General features: G+C 36.7%; 1 protein-coding gene across 1 annotated transcript in view; it reads right to left on the bottom strand.

Annotated features, from left to right (window-relative positions):
• LOC308668561 (VPS10 domain-containing receptor SorCS3-like) overlaps positions 1 to 21,525 on the bottom strand; it is a gene marked incomplete at its 3' end in the record, with an annotated part of 516,653 nt that overhangs the window by 332,006 nt on the left and 163,122 nt on the right. The window lies entirely within an intron of this gene.

Genomic DNA, 21,525 nt, shown 5'->3' with positions numbered 1-21,525 from the left:
TTGCAGAAGAAACAATGAAAATTCTTCTGGAACTCCACTGCATGTTCCTCTTCTTTGAAAATCTAAATCAGAAAGTCTAAATCTGAATGAGGGCCATTCAGAACCGAGCCACACAAGTGGTGAGTGCGCGTGCATGCAGCTCCATTTGCATGCACGCGCACTCACCACTTGCATGCAAAGCTCATTTGTGTGTTATGCAAAGGGAGCTGCATGCATATGTTCATCCACCACTCATGGGGAACCATCTCCTCTCTCCCCCCCACTGCTGCCGGTCCGCAAAGTCAGAAAGGTTGGGGGCCTGTGGTCTAAACTATCCTGCCATTTTCTCTCATTTGGGGTATAAATATTAATGTATTTTTTACCACAATGCATTTGTTACCAGCCCACACTGATATCAAAATGACCAAACATTCATCATAGTTTTGCAATGCAACTTCCACCCTGTCACAGCAACTTCACCCAGGAGGATGCAAGCATTGAATATCCATTAAGATATCATTATAAATGTTTTATCTTTTGCTTCCATTGCTCCCTCTTCAAGATATCTATGTTTGCTACATTTTTTTCTAAAAAAAAATCTGCTCACAAAAGTCAGCCTTGCAATCATTGCTTTTAAGTGGATAGCCAATGGAGCACTCTTTTTTTCCAACTTAATGAGCCCTTTCATCTATACTTGGAGTACTCAGCTTTGGTATAATAGCCTACAAAATCTGCCTTGCAATTTCTCAGATTCCTTCCCTCTAAGGAAGGCTTCTGCCTCTCTTTGCTTTATTTTCAAAGTGTCAAAGAATGTATCCTAAATTTCTCTTTTTTCTGTTACTGCTACTGTTACTCATTTTTCCAGCATTCTGAAACTTTCCAGATTGTTAATGCTTCCCAGTGGTATGTAATATCTTCCCTTGGGATTTTCCTGATATATAAGGAAAAAAAATGGAGACTACGGGCTGCTGGATATGAAAAATCAGATATTTGTTTTCTTAACCATCTTGAGTTAAATACAATATTAAATTAATATTTTCATTAAAAATCCATTTTCCTTCAAAAGTACTATAAAACAACTTTTCTTTTACCAAACTGAAACACTACAGGAGAATTTTACTGTATGGCATTCATTCAGAGCCTGATCAGTTTGTGAGACTAATAGACTAATAGACTCTTGCCAGGGAGAATAGAGACAGAGATTCATTGGGAACTTCCTCTATATTTTACAAATTAAATTTGCCTAATTTATAATCTCTGTTTTAGGGTGACTTCATCCTGAAACTATGAGAAGTATTCTGCATATGTGTGTGTTTAAAGATATATCTCAAGCAAAATTCCTAACAGATTTTAATGCACCAATGCTCTATTTTGTCTTAAGTATGGCAGCTGTTGAAAAAATCAGCAGAGAAGTCACAACCATGTCATATAATATATAGGTCAGGGGTAGGCGACCTCGGCTCTTTTATGACTCATGGACTTCAACTCCCAGAATTCCTGAATCAGCTATGCTGACTCAGGAATTCTGGGAGTTGAAGTCCATGAGTCATAAAAGAGCCAAGGTTGCCTACCCTTGATATAGGTGAATGAATGGCTTTGTAATTGACAATCACAGATTCTTACAAAAACTATCAAGCTATCTGAAACCTACACCTGTTTTTGCTGATTAGCACTTCACCATTCATCAATAGATGTTATTACAATCCATTTAATAGCGCTGTATCATTGGTCATTTAACAGACACAAATTGCTTAATTTAAGAATCCTGGATGTGAGATGGATGAATCAATGAATGAATGCTCATATTATTGAATAATACATGAAAGTCACCCTCGGGTTAAGAACAAATTCTGTTCCCTAACTCTGTCTTTAACCCAAATTTGTGTTAAAGTCAGAACCTGTACTTACAAACAGACTGGCCTATTACTGAAAAAGATGCATGGAATTATCCTTCCTCAAGGTGTCAAAGCATTAAGGAACATACAAAGCTTTGAGGAACTGCTGAAAAGTGTTGTATAGTAAATGCCCAGCTTCAGCAGTTCCTGAAAGCATTGTGGGGCTTCTATGCTTCATCAATGCAAGTAATAACAAAGTCATCAGTCATTTTTACCAATAGGTAGCCTGTCTATAACTAGGGGTTGCCTTTAAGTCAGACATTCTTAAACTAGGGGCTGCCAAACTAGGGGCTAAAGTCCAGTTTACCTGCTGGGCTTAATTCCATTGTAAACAAATCCTTTGTTTCCAGTTAGTTACTATGCACTGTGGCAGGATTATCCTCTGACTGAAGAAAAATGGTACAACTGTGCTTATTTGGTTTGTTTGACCAGTCCAGGAGGAATAAAGGAACAGGAGAATCCACCAACCAGATGCTATGATAAATGTGATTCAGATAGACCATTGGGCCATCATAAAGATCAAAGGAAAAGAAGGGGCTGAAGTGCAGAACCAAAATGTTTTAAGTCAGTTTCATGTTTAGCTGATTTATATAGAGACTCTAGCACAGGGGTCTTCAAACTTGGCCCTTTTATGACTTGTGGATTTCGACTCCCAGAGTTCCTCAGCCAGGCATGCTGGCTCAGTTATTCTGGGAGTTGAAATCCACAAGTCATAAAAGGGCCAAGTTTGAAGACCCCTGCTCTAGCAGTTTAAGATTGCAGTTTGGAAAAGCCCAAAGCCAAGTTTTCATTGTTGCAATTTGCATGTCAAGAGAAGTCTCAGTTGATTTTAATGGGGATTTTTCTCTTGAAATGCAACTTGCAGAAACCATTTTTATTGGGCTTGGAATAGGGATGAAAAAATTAGACCCCTTTTCTATTCCTCATACAGTAGACCCTTGGCTTTTCCGGCTTTCCTTTTGGGTGCTAATTACAAAATAAAATATAAAATTGAACTATAGTCATATAACACAACTACCTTCAGCCTATCTTTCTATAGATTAAGGCATTTTCCAACAAGTTAACCAGCACATGTACTCTGCTGAATATGCCTAATTTCTGCTTTTCAAATATCAGAACCTGACTCTCAAGAAATTTCACCATCACACAGTTGAAGGTAATGACAACATTTCCAGCTCTGACTTAAAGTAACTGACTCGGGAGATAGAATATGAAATGAAAAAGAGCAAATATCCATGGAGGTGAAGCCTCGGTATCCAAATTAGAGAGAAACTAAGCAAAAAGAGTTTTGGGCAATAAATCAAAATACTCAAATGGAACAGAGGAGTAATGCAGAAACACTAAGGTAAAAGTTCTTCTACATGAAATTGTTCCATTTGTTAAGCATTTGTGCTTCTGTTACCATCTTGCCTTGTCTTTGATATCTGCTTCTGCTTCTGCCAGTTGCTTTCTGATTTATATGCCTGGCTCAATTTATGAAAGCTCCTAGGTAGACCTCTGACCGTTTATACACCACTGTATGCTGATTCGACTACCTAATTGCAACATCTGGCAGAGACATTTATCCTTAGGCAGGTCAGAGATATAGGCAGAGTTCTGCCCCAGTGGAATTTATTTTGATCATTTTCTTACTGTCTATCCGGTTGATATCGTTGGCAGTCTAGCATTAATTTTCTCTCCAATAATTTGTACCCATGAGAAGTGTTACAAGAGACAAATGTAGCTGGTCATCCAAACTATAGCGTATGTAATCAAAACCTAACAAGACCAATGGGAAGTTTGTTTTTAATAGATATATTTCATTCAGAGATACAATTTCTAGAAATGGGAAGGCAGAGAAATTTGAAAATTATAAATAGAAAATCTATAGATTGTAGTGGACCTGGCTTTCCTCAATGTGGATATTGAGTGTAATGGTAGAAATGTGAACTTGGACTTCTTTTATCCATTCTAGACAATGCACTATATTAGTTCTCACATGCTGAGACATATGAATCAGTACACTAGCCTTTTAAAAATGCCACCATCACCACCCTACCCGCATTGCAGTATTATGTTAGAACATTTTGGAAAATCTTTTCAAGTTAACACACACATTATTTGTCTCATACCCTCTCCCTCCCTCCCTCCCTCCCCCCCCCCTCTCTCTCTCTCTCTCTCTCTCTCTCTCTCTCTTTTCCTATTCTGTCTTTCAAGAAGCAGACTTCCTTCCGACACGACTTCCGGTGGCTTCGCGGCGCCGGAGACAGCCTTCCCGGGCTGCCCGTGGCTCAGCTGAGTAATTTTTGCCCGAAACAGCGCCGATCAGCTGTTCGGGCGAATTTGAAGCCCCCTCCTCGGGAGAAGAGGAGGGGGTGAGGCCCCAGGTAGGGGTCGAGTTCTCCGGGGCCGCCTGAGCTTGGAGCTTGGGCGGCTGAAGGATTGAACTCCCCCGTAGCCTGGGTTGCTCCCAGCTGGTCAGCGTCTCTGCTCCGGATTTCTTGGAGCAGAGCCAGGCGTCTGCGACCACCCCTGCCTGAAGGAAGGACTATGGAATAAAAAGAGCAGGCAGAGCGGTACAAGAGGAAAAGGTGAAGAGGATTATTTTATTTTACTCTCGAGCTTGATGGACTTTTTAAACTTAAAGTGAAAGTGCGTCACAATTGAAAGTAAAAGATGGCAGGATCTTATCAAGGATGCTTTTGTGGATTTTTATTCTAAATTATATGCTAAGGAGAAGATTAATGGAAAAGACATTGATATATATTTGGAGAATGCTAGCATCCCGGTTCTTACGCAAATACAAAAAGAGGAGATTAACCAATTAATTACAGAAGAAGAAATTTTTACAGCAATTAAGGAATTGAAGGTGGATAAAGCACCAGGTACGGATGGTTTGTCTGCGGCTTACTACAAAAATTTACAATTAGAGATGATCAAACCGTTAAAGGAACTGTTCCAGACAATCCAGAGGGGGGGAAAGGTGCCACCGTCTTGGAGAACAGCTTTTATTTCTTTGATTCCGAAGGAAGACCAAGATGCTACTCAAGTTAAAAATTATAGACCGATATCGCTATTAAATACAGATTACAAGATATTTGCTAAGGTTTTGGCTAATAGACTGATGAGGGTTCTGCAACAGGTGATTCATGGGGACCAAACGGGGTTTATTAGTGGTAGACAAATGAAAAATAATGTGAGGCATATAGTTGATGTGTTAGAGTTTTTGGAAAGGAACAACCAGATCCCTGCGGTGCTAATTTTTTTAGATGCTGAAAAAGCTTTTGATCAATTGAATTGGCAATTTTTGATGAAAGTTTTAGAGAAAATGGATTTTGGGGAAAATTTTTTACAACCGATTAGGGCATTATATCAAAAACAAACTGCCCGAATTATAGTTAATAATAGTCTGACAGAAGCATGTAATATTGAGAAGGGCACAAGGCAAGGGTGTCCGTTATCGCCCTTGTTATTTGTGTTAACATTAGAGATATTATTGGTTAAAATACGGAATTCGGAGATTATAGATTGAGAGCATTTGCAGATGATCTGGTTGTTACAGTGACCCAGCCAGAGAACTCTGTTGTGGACCTGATGGAGATAATAACACAATATGGGAAGGTTTCTGGATTTAAAGTTAATATACAGAAAACCAAAATTTTGGCCAAAAATATGACAGTTTCGCAAAAGGCTCTCTTAGAAGGATTAACTGGATTTGAGATTGTTAAAAGGGTTAAATATTTGGGGGTGCTTTTGTCGCCCTCTAATACAACGTTATATAAAAATAATTATGAAAAATTATGGGGGAAAATTCAAAAAGAATTGGAGAGTTGGGAAAAATTGCAATTGTCTTTGTTGGAACGGATTGCAGCAGTGAAAATGAATGTCCTGCCTAAATTTTTATTTTTATTTCAAATGATACCGATTCTTAAGAAAGATTCTAATTTGGAGGAATGGCAGCGAGGTATCAATAAATTTGTCTGGGCAGGGAAAAGGCCACGAGTTAAACTTAAGATTATGCAGGATACTCGTGAGAGAGGTGGTCTTAAAATGCCTAATTTTAAACTATATTATGAAGCTGCTGCATTAGTAGGAATAAGTGATTGGACTAATTTGACACAAGAGAGATTATTAAATCTTGAGGGCCACGATTTGTTGTTTGGCTGGCATGCATATCTGTTGTATGACAAGAAGGTAGACAATGTGTTTAGAGTGCATATTCTAAGACAGGCATTATTGAGAGTTTGGAAGAAGTATAGACATAAGCTAGATTGTAAAATACCACTGTGGGCAATTCCAAAACACGCAATAGAAAATATACATGCTGGTTTCAAACATGATGTGACTACGTACAAGGAGATCCTAAGCTTGGAAAGAAATGTTTGGTGTTTGAAATCATATAGCCTCTTGCGAGAAGAGAAGGTTGTTCAAAATTGGTTTCAATATACTCAGTTACGGGCCAGGTGGAAAGAAGACCAGAAAAATGGTTTTACAATGACTGATGAAAATTTGATAAAGCAAATCAGAAATCAGGGACCAGCACATATTAAACGGATATATCTTGCGTTGATAGAGATTGATTCAGAAACAGAACTTGTTAAGGATTGTATGATAAAATGGGCCCAAAATATCCATGAAGTTATCACAATGGACACCTGGGAAAAGATCTGGGTGAGGAATGTAAAATTTACACAAGCTCAAAATCTAAGAGAGAATTTTTACAAAATGTTTTATAGATGGCATTTAGATCCTAAAAAGCTTGCAAGTATGTATCCGAATTATCAGCCTAAATGTTGGAGGTGCGGTGATGAAGACGCAACATATTTTCATATATGGTGGACTTGTAAAAAGGTTAAGGCCTTTTGGATAAAAGTCTGGTGGAACATGCAGAAGATTTTTAAACAGAGGATAAAGTTTTGTCCGCAATTTTTTTTGTTGGGAATAATTATAGATGCTACAGTTGTGGACATTAAGTTGATGTTGAATTTAATTACGGCAGCTAGACTCTTGATAGGTCAGTACTGGAAGAAAGAGGTACTGCCGACTATAGAAGAGTGGACTTTAAAGGTTTCCGACCTGGCTGAGATGGCGAAGATTTCGGCCTATTTGAAAGATCACTCGCAAGAACGCTATATTATGGAATGGAGAAAATGGATTGAGTTTATCCAGAACAAGTATAGGGTTAAGAAGTTTCATGTAGCATTTGAATAAGTCTTCTTTCTTTTCTTCTTTTTCTATTTTTGTTTTCTATATATATTTAATATTACTAAGGTTTGTTTTATCCTATATAAGCTAGAGAGTGATGGATTCTAGAGTTTATGGTTGTTAGTATATGGTTGTTTATGATTTTTTTTTTATATATATACCTTGTATTTAGCTCTGGGAAGTCGGGGGGGAGGGGGGGAGGGGGGAGAGGTAGGGGGGAGGGAGAAGGGAGGGGGAGGGGGGATTTTTTAAAGAAAAAATTGTATGTTAAAACTTTTCAATAATAAAAAAAAAGAAGCAGACTTCCTTCCTTAAGTAACACCAGCTGCCTGCAATTAGTGCAGGTTCGCATCCCACCAGGCTCAAGTTTGACTCAGCCTTCCATCCTTCCGAGGTAGGTAAAATGAGGACCCAGATTGTTGGGGGCAATTAAGCTGACTTTGTAATAATGCTGCTTGGGGGCCCCCCGAAAGCCCTAATAAGCAGGCATATACATAGAATGAAGGCTATTGCTAAGCACATTGATTTGTGCTTTAGAATTGTAAGCCGCCCTGAGTCTTCGGAGAAGGGCAGGATATAAATGGGATTAAAATAAAAAAATAAAAATAAAAATGTGAAATTGTTCTTACTAAAAAATCTGAATTCATTTATTTCCAAGAATCAGGGATGCAGGTTAGGAATCTCAGTTTTTGAGGTCCGTTTTTCACATAATAAATGATACACACTGAAACTGTCTCTCAACATCCAAAGCTGACAAATGGCAGGCCCCATTATGACGTTAATTGTTCAAGGTAATATTATGTAAATTGTTGACTTACAACAATTCATTTAGTCACTGTTCAAAGTTACAACGGCACTGCAAAAAAAAAAAACTTGTGACCAATTTGTGATCATCTACATCAAAACATTTAAAATCATCTAAAGTAAGCAGAAATACAGAAGATGCTGAGGAAGGCTTTTTCTCCCCTTGTTCTTTGCCAGCGTCAGCTCATTCCAAGCTTTAGGTTTTCCAACATCCTATGTATGGTTCCAGCCTGACGTGTCTGTATTATTCTTATTTTTCAGTTGCCAATTATATACGCTTTGATAAATGTGTTTTATCAATAGGCAGAGCTTTTAATTTGTATTTTGCCAAAATATTTATGTTATTTTAAAATAACAGACTTTTCATATTGACAAACTACATAATTTATTTCTATAGGAAAAAGAATCCATACCAAATTTCTGATATTATTGTCCTATTTTGTCTATCTTATTTTGTGACTGTTTAGGACAGAGAAGGAAACAATTTCTCTGTCCCTGCTTTCTCCCCCCCCCCGCCCGCGCTATGTTTTCTGCTTCTTCTAGGGATTTTTGAATCAAAAGTTATTACTATAGCAAATGAGTTCATCTCTTGTGGTAGTATTTGTTATTTATTATAGTTTTAATAAAAATAACTACAAAGAAATAAAATTTTCCCAAAGCTTTAGGGACGATATTTTAGCAAACGGAATGACTGAAAGATATGGCCCAACGTAAGTTAGTGAATCAATAAAAATAAATTATCTTGACTTTTTTTCCTCCCTGTTGCATACTATAATGCATAATAGAGGATTCTTAAATCATATTTCTGCCAAATAGTGGAGATAATATCTGTCTGTATGCATGTGTGTGTAGGTGTGTATGCACACACATACACACAGAGAGAGAGAGAGAGATACACAGAGAGACTTACATAGAAATAAAGTTCAATCTACCTTTTTTTAGGCAAGTGAGATCTCTTTCCAAGTGGGAATGCTTTTTATTTGCAGCAGACCTATCTAGCAATGCTGGCAAAAATACTATGGGGAACACTTGGAGCTTGGCAGAGGGAGTGTTTAAATAACATTATAGGGTTTTTTCAGAATCTAATGTCTGTATTTTTGGTTACTTACAAGCTGTTTCCTTTCTTGCTCTGTTTATTCATAATGCCGTGGGATTTTACCCCAATGTGTCCCTTCTGTTGCTGTGAGGATTGATTAATATTCCTTGTGCTCCATCAAATATAACCTGACATAACTTAAGACTGATTTTTTAAAATATTACCAAGCTTTTGTATTAAGCCTCTTCCATAGGAAGATGTCAGATATGTATGATATGAATCCCCAAATGTCTTTCACAAGAATAGCATCTGTTCTTTTGTTAGTGCTGGAAAAGTTGTTTGTTGAGTAATCAACCAAAAAGCTAATGAAGCCAGTTTAAGAACACCTGAAGCTGTTTTGCAGTGTTGTTGGTTTGTTTTTGTTTTGTTTTTAACTTCAGGCAGCTTTCTCATTTTAAAAGATGGGGAAGTAAAACAAACATGCTGTTTTCCTTTCTCAGCAACCTGTAGGAAGGCAGCAAGTAGAACAGACATGTCAAACACAAGGCCCGGGGGCCGGATCCGGCCCGTGAAGTGGTTTCATGTGGCCCGCGAAGCCATCCTGGAAACAGTGAGGGAACGGCCCCCACTGCCTTGGCCCTGTCCCAGAGACCCTCCTTCTGCCAGAGACCCTCAGATCTGTCCCACTCCTGCCCAGGCCCCCATAGGCACCCTTGATGCGAACGATGTAGAGCTGGCCACGCCCACCCAGTAGGCCATACGGACTCTAGCCATGCCCACCCAGTAGGCCACGCCCACCCTGGCCATACCCACCCAGCCCCTTGAGGGCAATCGCAATGCTGATGCGGCCCTCAATGAAATTGAGTTTGACACCCCTGAAGTAGAAGCTACCTGGCTGTATTGAAATCTCTTCTGATGCAAATGTTTTTAGATGACAGTCTTTTTTCCTATTTCAAAAGGTTCAATATACAAAAGCGCTGCTTTCAAACTCTAAGGCAGGTTAGCATTTTATGAGACTGCAGGTCCCATTCATGTTTCCATGTCTGATGCCTGGAATTCTCACCTTCTTGTAAAATGTCTTCCAAAATCTCAAGAAATAGCACATAGAGGAATCATAAAGTTACAAAAATCTTGCAAAATTCATTCATTTATATCTGACATGTATACTATTAATTGAGGGAGAGGCTGCAGATATTATTTTCGAAGTGATATGTACTTGCTGGGAGTCAGGCAACAAGTAAAATAATAAGACTGAAGGATAAAAGGACTATCTGGGGAAAGAGACTATGTAAAACATTTTGACAATTTAGGGTTGGCAAGAACTTTTAGGGAGAATTTTATGAACAAAAAAATTCCTTCTTTGAAAAATGTTAGGGGTGAAAAAGATCTGCACAACTACCAAATTCATTCATTTCTAAACCATCTGGATCTGATATGGATTTGAGGATCTTTGGAACTTTTCTTCTACAACATGAGATTTCCTCAACTTTGTATTTTTCAAGAACAAAGTTGAAATCATAACAAACACTCTGAATTGTTCCTAAAATGATGAGCACCAAATACATGGAAGTATGTGTGTGAGAGAAAAAAAGATGCTGCAGTCCATTAAAAAGGAGTCACCCTAGCAAGGATGCTTAATAGACATGTCTACTGATATTCATCTGTCCCCACTGTAAATGTCATTGCATACTTTGTTGAAGAAATATTCCAAGAGTTGCTTAAAACAAGGGTTGTCTTTCATTTCATTATGAAATGAAACAGGAGAGAAATGTTGAGTGGTACAAGCCACCTTTCCTTGTGAAGGTAATGCATGAGACGAGTTGCTGTAGCCATCCAACTTTAAAGTTATTCACAGAAACCATTGCTCCCAGGTCAAGATAGAAGCTCCAGTCTACATTCCTTTTGATCATGGAAAGTAGTATTTCAAGCACAAGTCTTGGTTGTGGTGTTTTTGGGGACTAGATTTCTCCACTGATCAGGAAAAAAAGAGTTGTTCACTATCTACTCTACCCAAAAGAATCCACACTAAGAACAGGAAGAGAAAGGAAAAAAGGGGAAGAAAACAATAGCAGAAAAGGGAGAGAAAGAAGCATTCCAACTTGCCTCAGTAGATTTGCCAAACATCAAAAAGGATATGTTACACTAATAGTTTCTTGGTGACCTTATACTGCTATGCTAGTCTCTTATATTAAATTATAAAAGCATGTTATAAACTCTCAGGTGAAGTTAAATATAAAAGCTTGAAATCTAGGAAAACCTATAAATGTAAATTATTATAGGAGGCAGGGGGGGAGATATTTTTAAAATAAACCTATAAAATAAATCAACAGATCAAAATACCGCCCTACCAATGCAAACAAATAAAAAAGGGTTAGATTTTTAATGATATGCTGCAACAGGCAGCTAGTCTTTTAAGATTCATTAATTCTCCTTGATTCGCACAAGCAGAAATAAAAATGCTCTTGTTAAGAGACTGCTAATATATCCAATCTCATTTTCTCTCTTCTTATAAATTTTATCTGCCATGAATTCTTTCTATATCACCTGAAAGACCAAAGTGCTTATTTCTTGTTTCATGATTTTCTTAATAGTGCCATTTGCAATTTTAAAAAGATGAAGCTTTGCAAGATGTGAGCATTAGGAGAAAAAAAATAGTAATCCTTGGGGGAAAAATAGCACTTCTGATATAAAATGGAGACACACTCATCTTAGGAAAGAAACTGAAGTACCAAATCCCATTGTAATTATCATAAGAATTTCTGTCTTGAATTCTGATTAAAAGAATAGGACTGATATGAATAAAACTTCAAGTTGAATCAAGAATCAGATATCATAAATCATCCTTGAGAAGAATAGTGTACATTCAAAGTGACAATAAACTTATTATTCTATTCTATTCTATTCTATTCTATTCTATTCTATTCTATTCTATTCTATTCTATTCTATATTGTTTAAGAACAGCATGTAATTGTAGATAATTGCATCCCAGGTTATGCAAGAAATACTCAGGTGCAGTAAGTTAAGTTGAACAATAGAAATGCTTGGACTGTACATCTGGTGTAAAACTGGAACCAAGTTTTAGATTGTCATGTCAAAAATTTTGATATGTTCAGTGCAATTAGCGAGGCTACAGAGTTTGTTGAAGATTGTCAGGTCATATTACGTTTGCATGCCATGAAACCTAATGAGGGATCCTTAATGTTCTCTGAGCTTGATTGTTTTCTTGCAGACGTTTCACTGTATAGGTAGTCCTTCTTTTACAACCATAATTGAGCCCAAAATTTATGTTGCTAAGCAAGACCCTTGTTAAGTGAATTTTGCCCCATTTTAACAACTTTTCTTGTTGTTAAATGAATTGTAGCAGTTGTTAAGTTAGTAAACTGGTTATTAAATGAATCTGGCTTGCCCATTAACTTTGCTTGTCAGAAGGTCACAAAAGGTGATCACATAACACCAGGACACTGCAACTATCATAAATATGAACCAGTTGCCAACCATCTGAATTTTGATCACCTGACCACGGGGATGCTACAACAGTTGCAAGTGTGAAAAACGTTCATACATCACTTTTTTCAGTGCAACTGTAACTTTGAACAGTCATTAAATGAAGTGTTGTGAGGACTACCTGTACTAATGATGTTACCTAGTTTGGGTAATTAAACATCTGCAAGAAAACAACCAAGCTCAAAGAGCACAAAGAACCCTTCATTTCCACTCTGAGCTACATATATTAAACTTAATATTGACCTTGTTTCACTTAGTATTTTTGATCTTTGCATCTTGGTTTCATATAGTTTGTTAAGTGATTACTCACCATATTGCCAAACAAATAAAAAAATCATTGCTATAATTTTGTATCTTTCTAACAGAAATCTAAACTGTGGACAGTTACCCTGCCTTCCCCTGACAATTGCCAGGAAATTCTGCTTATAAATCAATAAAATGACTTATATGACTTTGACAAAGTCCTTGAAAGTTCCTGGAACTTTCAATAGAGCTAAATGTAGAGAATTTTAAACACATATGAGCCAAACATTAAATGTATGAACTAAACACTAATGATTTTTCAAATGTATCTACTACCTACAAAAGTATGTTTATGGGCTTCTTGATGATGATGTCTCCAAGCCATATATAAACTATGCCTCTTTCACTCTTGCAGACTGCACTAGTATGCCAGTATAGGTATTTAATACAAATATAGGTGTTTAGATCTGCATAATGCACAAATTAGACTAAAATAGTAATCCCGTCATTTGTGTTTCAGCAATTGTCTTAGCATATTATATGAAAAAAGCTCTCACTTTAAGCCCTGTTTTCGTTGAGCATAACAAGACATGTAAGACTTGTGTTAACCCTAACAGATCAGAGTTAATATGCTGATAAGCCAGCCACAAAAATAATAGCCATTTTCTCAAACCTAATATTAAATTGCACAACCCTGCATATGGGTAGAGACATTTGTCTCCAAAAGTCAAAATGATAAATTCACACCCATATTTTCTTGACATTATACTATAGGATGACATGATTTCTGCTTTTAGTTACTAATAACATTTTTGTAATTTATAGAAAATGTGTATGCAATAGCTCCCAATTTTGTTCTCACCATTCAGTTGAATACAGCTTTCTTGTTCCTCTAATAAGCACATTTTGTCAGTTCCTCAGATGATAAGAAAGGCATACAAAGAGAAGTACACAGACTCCTGGCAGCTGTACAGGAATTAGGAACCTCTGCCAGAATCAACTAAGTCACTTTACAAAGTACCTGTCTTTTTAATCTACCATGGGCCAAAGAGGAGGGGAGGGATAAGATTGTCAATAGCTACTTTTAATTTAACCTTAGAGGAGGTAAGTTGAAGGATTTCTCTTTCCAAAGAAAAAAATATGCTATTTCCTAATAATAAAAAATGGGAATATCTAGAAGCTGTTAAGAGAAAATTACAGATCTTTGTGCTGTTTTTGTTCTAACCATTTTCTTTTTATTATTTTTAAGCTAAGCTAGTAAGTTAAATAAGGTCTTCTCCATTTAAAACCTCTTTTTACCTATTAATATTGTCAAGGACAATTTTTTCCTGCTCTTGTAAGTGCTTTGTTATTTTTAAAACAGAAGAATGAAAGAAAGAAGAATCAAACTAACAGTAATGCAACATTATGTTGAATATTTCAATGCTGAACAAGGTGAAAGAGACAGATTTCTGTATTCCTGTTCCACAGATGTTTACTTAAACCCACAAGCAAAGAAGATAAAAGAAAAAAGCATGATGGCTCACCATGAATCTGTGAAAATAAGCTTAAAGTCTTACAGGCTAATGTAAGATATAGAGTCCTACAAGGACTATAATAGACAGCAGATGAATTTGAATTGTAAGGAGTCTTCCAGCACTGCAAGAGATTGCTAGGGTAAAAAACATTTTGGCACGGAGATACATTTGGATAACCTTGAGGTCTTCTCTGTATGACAAAGGATAACATGTTTGGGGATTAAAATATTCAGTTAACTCTGAGTAAATTCTGGGGGCTACTCTTCAAAAAGAAGGAAGCCAAGAAAAGAAGTGAGTGGGGCCAATGCAATAACTAATTCATTTCAGTTTTATCTAAATAAAATTAAACATGGTTAATATTACTCTTGTATATTTAGTAATTTTATCTCTTGTCCTATGTAAAATGACAATTCAGCAGCAACAGACACTCTGGGAATCCCATTGAAAGGCTTTCATGGGATGAAAACTGGAACCTGAGATTGTGCAATTCTGTCGCTATTGTAGAGAGTCTAGCACAGTGCTTCTTTCTTAATACCTATCATATTTCTTCTCCTTCTGCTCCCTTGAATGGATGAGCATGCTAAACCATGACAAAAGAATTACTCATCCTCACAGTAAAATTATTAAAAACTGTGAGCTTTTTATGGAACACTATGAGGTGTTAAAAGAATATTGGGTCATAAAAAATACTAATGGTTGGTTGCTTCCACACAAGCAGATTTATTATGCTGAAAGAATTCATTCTTTGCTACCCCGTCACTGATTCTATGCATTTCACAAAAAGTACAGCAAGTTCTACCTGCCTATTTCCCTTGCATTACTTATTTCTTAAATGCCCATGCAATTCATTTGTCAAAATCTATTATCAGATGAGTTATGGGTAGTTTTCTAAATTAAACATCTCCATTAGATTAAAATTTTAGGTTGATTTGGGAATTTTTGGCAAGAGAAGAGTGGAATAATGCATGAATAAAGTTTAGAGAAAATGAGAGAGAGAAGATAACAAACATAACAAAGCTGATAGAATGTGAGAAAGGAGTCAGTTAACCACAGAGTTGGAAGGCACCTTGGAGGTCTTCTAATCCAACCCCCTGCTCAAGCAGGAGACCTATACCGTTTTAGACCCAATGGTTGTCCAGTCTTTTTGAAAAACTCCAATGATGGAACATCCACAACTTCTGAAGGCAAACTATTCCATTGGTTGATTGCTTTCACTGTTAGGAAATTTCTCCTTAGTTCTAGGTTGCTTCTCTCCTTGGTTAGTTTCCATCCATTGTTGTCTTGCCTTTTGGTGCTTTGGGAAATAGTTTGACCCCTTCCTCTTTGTAGGAACCCCTCAAATATTGGAATACTTAAGTCTTTCAGTTGAACCAGTTGAGAATGAAGTTGGAGAAAAGTTATTAGGTCAACTTTACATGAACTGTACAAAATAATGGGAGATACAACATATTATTATGAGTTTTCTCTGTCAGGTTCACTCCTATGGTGATGAGCTTTTGAGCTAATAGGCCACTGTCTATTGCTTGTGAGAGGCCAAGTAGTGGAGCAGCCACTTTCATCTCTGAAGATGCCTAGTATAATTGTTAGAAAAATGCTGGAAAGCCAAATTATTAGATGATGATGCCTAATATAATTGTTAGAAAAATGCTGGAAAGCCAAATTATTAGATGATGGCCTATTAGCCTGGAGGTTCTTCATCATTGGGTAGGAAAAACTATTTATTTGTGTCTCTATGGTATACATATTTAGTATTCTACTAAAGTCATTGTAAAATGAGGATTGGCCCTCCCATAAAATATAGTAAGTCAGCTCTCAGTTGAGAGATCCAGTTTGGTGTAATGGTTAGGATACCAGCTAGAAACTGGGAAAATGTGAGTTCTAGTCCCACTTTAGGCATTAAACCAGTTGGGTGATCTTGGGTCAGTCACTCTCAGTCCTAGGAAGAAGAAGGCAGTAGCAAACTAGTTCTCAATACTTGCTAAAAAATAGCTGCAGGGATAACTCAGGCAGTTACCAGGAATCAGTATTTACTGAAAGACAGCCACACGAAAACACTTTGATGATCTGGGAGGGATACTGAATTATGGATAAACCTGGTCTATCATGCTACTGACCAGATGCTGACTCATTTCATTGCACCTGAAGGACACACCTTTCCAGGACAGTTCTGTGCTCCAGCCTGTCTTTTTATATGTTCTGCTGTAAGAGTTCTTCAGAGTGATACATTAAGACATGGCTATAGCAGCTGTCTACACAAGCAGCCACTGTGGGGAACTTAAAATGTGTCCCTGTGAAAACCTGGCACAGAATGAATGCTGTAGAACAGCTGTCTGGGTGTCCAGGCAGAGATGAATAGCAACCTTGCAGGGTTACAGAAGAACAAACAGAAGTAAATGGTGAAGGAAGCAACAAACTTTTTACTGTCTTAAATGACAAACCTTCCTGTCTTAGTCAGCAGAACCTTATAGGCTACCCTGTAAGGCACTCACTGATAGGTGAAATTACTCTGACCCAAACCAATACTTTTCTTGTTTTCCATCCTTTGTTAAATTCCATGTCAACTTTTGAGTTTTCTCTTAACTGAATCTGTAGCTGACACCAAAACAATACTATTAAGAAATCTCTATGCTGAGCAATCATAGGTACAATATCATCTGGAGATAATTTCAATTTCTATTCTTGTGAGGTTGATTTGACTGCAAAGTTTCTGCTGTTTTGGCTTACTTGAGCTGCCAGCAGTTCTAAGAATATTTCTTTAGAGAGAGGCTTACACTGCCATGGTCTGAAGGACACAGATATTCTGCATTTATGTGGCTACATTTTTGTCTGTTATAAAGCAACTGATCTAGTTATCTCACATAACCTCTGCTGCCAGCTGACTATGGAGTTAAATGGCTAGAGAGTCCAGATTTATGTCAGTGCCTATCATGAAGCCTCACCTGATTCCATCAAAACATAGAACTTTAGAAGCAATAAGACCAACATATCCACATGACAAATTCTTAAATGGAATAAAGCAAAAGTAGTTCTTTGAGGAAAATCAGTGCAAAACTCTACAACCCTTTAAAATCACCTCATTTGAATTAAACTGGTTAAAGTAGTAATAAAGTCAAAATAATCTTTAAAAATTGGTTTATCAGTTATGTTTTGTTTTTCAGTGGAAAAAGGATCAAAAATATATCTGGAGCCCAATATTTCCCATATTTTTCTTTTGATATTGTATTTCAACAATGTTATTGTTAGTTGACTTGAGCCTCATCTGCTGACAAAATATCAGGCTCAAAATCCAAGAATACTGTAATTAAGAAAAATGTAATTTAAAGGTTTGATTGCAGAACATGCTTTTTCCTTTTTCCAAGAAATTTCACTCAAAGGCCACTTAAGTCTTCAGCACAAGGAGGCCACTTAGTAATTTGCCAATGAGGCAATTAACCCATAATACTGTATATTCTGTACTCAGTACTCAATATATGTTACTGTTTTTACTCAGTAAAAACTCAGACTGCTGAGTTTATAACAAATTAAATTTTCAACTTCTGCAGAAAACTACATAATCTGTTTTCAAAATTTGAGACACGTAGAATAAAATGCTGTACAATGGATGGAAGTGGAGGCTTGCCTGATTCATATTAATGTCTGAACAACTCTCTTGTTATTCTCAGAACAGGTAATGGTCAGCTTAGGAACAATGGCAATATATAGCCATAAATCATCAAACACATCCAAGAAAATGATTACATGACCACTTATGAGGATGACTGCAAAAACCAAATGTTCAAATCAAATTATCAGATAACATGGCATATGCTGCAGCTGAGTGCTCTTAATTAAATAAGTGATCCAAAGGCATATAATAAACCTATAATGTTATTGGCTGTGAGCTACAGAACAATATAGAATACATGAATTGCTGTGTTAAGCAACTATGGTTTGTATTAACACTCAGGAATTATAGTACCTGGCAAAGAGCTGGCCAATTGTCGAGCACAGCCTTTTACCATTACAAGAATAACCAATTCAATCTAATAAAAAATGAACATCTTAATCAAAATATCCATTTCAAAAAATTCAGAAAGTTAACAGATCATGGCATAATTTCATCTATATTTTAACAACCCCAAATCAAGGTACGTATTCTTACCATTTGAGAATATTGATCCTCATACAAAGTCAGTGGGAAAATGTAGTAGATATGTTTTTTTCCTACTTGAGGCAGTCCATCTGTATTATATTAGAATTTCTCATACTAGATATGCCATTTGGTATTATGATTTGTAATGCAACACAGTTGGATATTGTTGGGCTGGGAAGTCTGTCATAGAGTGGAAAATATAAAATAGCATGCACATATTTAGATTTTAATTAACAAAGATAGCAGTTGGCAGCAATCGTGTACTATCAATTTTCCTTTAGATATCTACATTTTAGAACGTAGGAGGAAGCTAACCTAACGCTTACCAAGCCTATCATAAGACTGGGGAAGAAATAACTAAATATAAATATTTCTTGCAATTATATGTAAGCTGGGATGCAGTTATATCTTGATATTCAAACTATTCCAAATTTTGTGTTAATTAGCAGTCAAAAATTAGATACCAAAATGCATGTATTGGGAAAACTGTCACACAAAAAAGTATACACCATGAATAGCCTATACAAACAAGTTCAAGACGACTTCTGAAAGCATCTGCATCTACTTTTAAAAAATAACAACACAACTTGATACAGAACAGGACAGAATGATATGAATATGAACTTGAAATGAATATGATCAATTTAATGGTCCTAGAAACTAATCAAGTATACAACAGCTCACTATAAACAGATAAAATCAATAGCCTTACCTTGCTAATCCCAAACAACAGTGTTCAGAGAATATAATGCCACCCATCCTGAGTGTAGTCTTAATGACTACTGGATATGAATGTGTAAATCCTTTTCCTTCCAAGTCATCTAAATAATGATATAGCATTGCCATTTTCTGTGTTGAAATTCTAAGATTGGGCTGGTTCACTTATTACATTAACTATGGTTAGTATAAATACAGTGTACTGACTATCACACAAGTGGCTAGCTTTCAACAAAATCAAGTGTAATGTGTGAATTCAGTAACTCTAACTTTGACAATGGAATGAGTCTTTTTCTGCTGCCAAAAACATTTAAACAGAACATCTGGTACAAATTTATGATTGTTCTGTCTATCCCCCTCACACACATACACTTTTTTTGATCAATGTCTCCAAAATTATTAACAAGATATATGGCATTATACAGGACTTATCTGTTAGGTTGTAATAAATGATCTTCATAAATGGTCTATATGAGAGAATCAAAGGGGAACTCTCAAATTTTCAGACCACACCAAGCTGTGTGTGTGTGGGGGGGGGGGGAAATAGCCCAACACTTTAGAAGACAGACTCAAGATTCAGAAGAATCTTGACAGACTACAACACTGGGCCTTATCCAACAAAATGCAATTCAGTGGTGAAAAAAGTAAGGTACTATACATAGGCAAGAAAAACCAAATGCATGCGTACAGAATAAATGGTATCCAGTATCCATCTATAGAATAGATGGTATTCTATGAGAGGGATCTAGGTGTCCTAATAGACCACCACTTAAGAATGGCCAGCAGGTTCTGCAGTCCAAGGTTGCATCAATAGAGGGATAGATTGAAGAAGTGATAGTACCTCTTTATACTGCATAGATGAGACCATACTTGGAATAATGTGTCCAGTTCTGGTCACCACGATACTAAAAAATTGTTGAGACCCTTGAAAGAGTGCAGAGAAGAGCAACGTGAATGATAAGAAGTCTGGAAGCTAAACCATATTGATTGATGGAACTAGGTATGTCTAGTTTAATGAAGAAAAATGAAGAAAAAGTCTAGGGGTTATATAACAGCAATCTTCCGGTACTTGAGGTGTTGTCACAGAGAAGAAAGGGTCGACCTATTCTCCAAAGCACTTGAGAGAAGGACAAAACACTGGAAGTTTTTTTTTATTAAAAAGTTTTATAAAAGTTACAATACAAACCCACCCCCCAAACCACTGGAAGTTTTTAAGAAGAGACTGGACACCCATTTGTCTGAAATGGTATAGGGTTTCCTGCCTAAGCAGGGGGTTGGACTAGATGACCTCCAAGGTCCCTTCCAACTTTACTATTATGATTATGATTATGACAAGACGTAATGGTGGAAGTTCATTAAAGAGAACCAACGTAGAACTAAGGAGAATTTTTCTGACAGTGAGAGCAATTAACCAGAAGTTGTGGGTGCTCCATCATTGGAGGTTTTCAAGGGATTGAACAGCCATTTGTCTGAAATGATATTGGATCTCTTTTTTGAGCAGGAGACTTCCAAGGTTCCTTCCATGCCTATTATCCTATGTTCTATGTTCTAAATATTCATAAGAAAATAGTGTTTAGGAATATCCTTGTCCATTGATTTGATTACTGGGATACATTTATATGTTTATTCATGTAATCTTTTTTCTGATACATTAGATATTAAAAATAGTCAGACACATTTCTATTGGCAGAACTGGTTTCTTTTCGGTGGAAAAATCAACCACCTGAAATAAAAAACAACAGGTTTTGGCAAAAGCTACAGAAATAAATTCAGAATTATCAGCCATGCCATGTCAGAAGCAAAATACTGCAGGGAGAGAAAAGAAATGGCCAGATAATTAAATTATAGAACATTGAAAATGTCAAAGAATGGCAGCAGATGGACATCATTCATGGATTATGTGAGGTATTGGCATGCTGATATACATTCAGTTGCAAAGATGGCAACAGAAACTGCAAATACACCAAAATGAATCCAAGGCTAGGACCAAATGTCTAACAAAACCAGGCAAACTGGCAGAAAAAAATCTGATTCTCTCTGTGTGGTCCTGAAGCAGTAAACTGTTGGCCCTTCTGAGTTGAAATAATTGCCCTGCTTCTATTTTTGTGAATTCCTCATTCTTCCAATGATATCCTAGAGTTAATGTGCTTTAATTGCAAAAGGAAATCATGCATTGCCAAATACTTCAAGCTGAGCCATCATCCTGTTATCTGATAAACACTAAGGAGATTATTTTCTCCCACTAGTAGAAATATTCAGAAATAACTGACCTAATAGTAATGCCTCATAAGGCATAGCGAGAGGCTTCACAATACTCTAATACTCCACTAAGTAAGCTTTACGATTTCCAAGCCCAGGCATATGAATTACATTCCAGATCATCTGTACTATATGAAATCACCAAATCCCTCTGGTGTTAAGTTAAAAGAGGGGAAGCAAATTCACCAGCTCTTTGAATGAGCTGCTGAACATGGAGATTCCATTGAATGTACTACATAATGATTATGTCATTC

Source organism: Vipera berus (genome assembly GCF_964194415.1).
Source record: "Vipera berus genome assembly, chromosome: 5".
NCBI lineage: Eukaryota > Metazoa > Chordata > Lepidosauria > Squamata > Viperidae > Vipera > Vipera berus.
The sequence above is the reverse complement of the archived record's forward strand: the minus strand, read 5'-3'. Positions and strand labels throughout refer to the sequence as shown.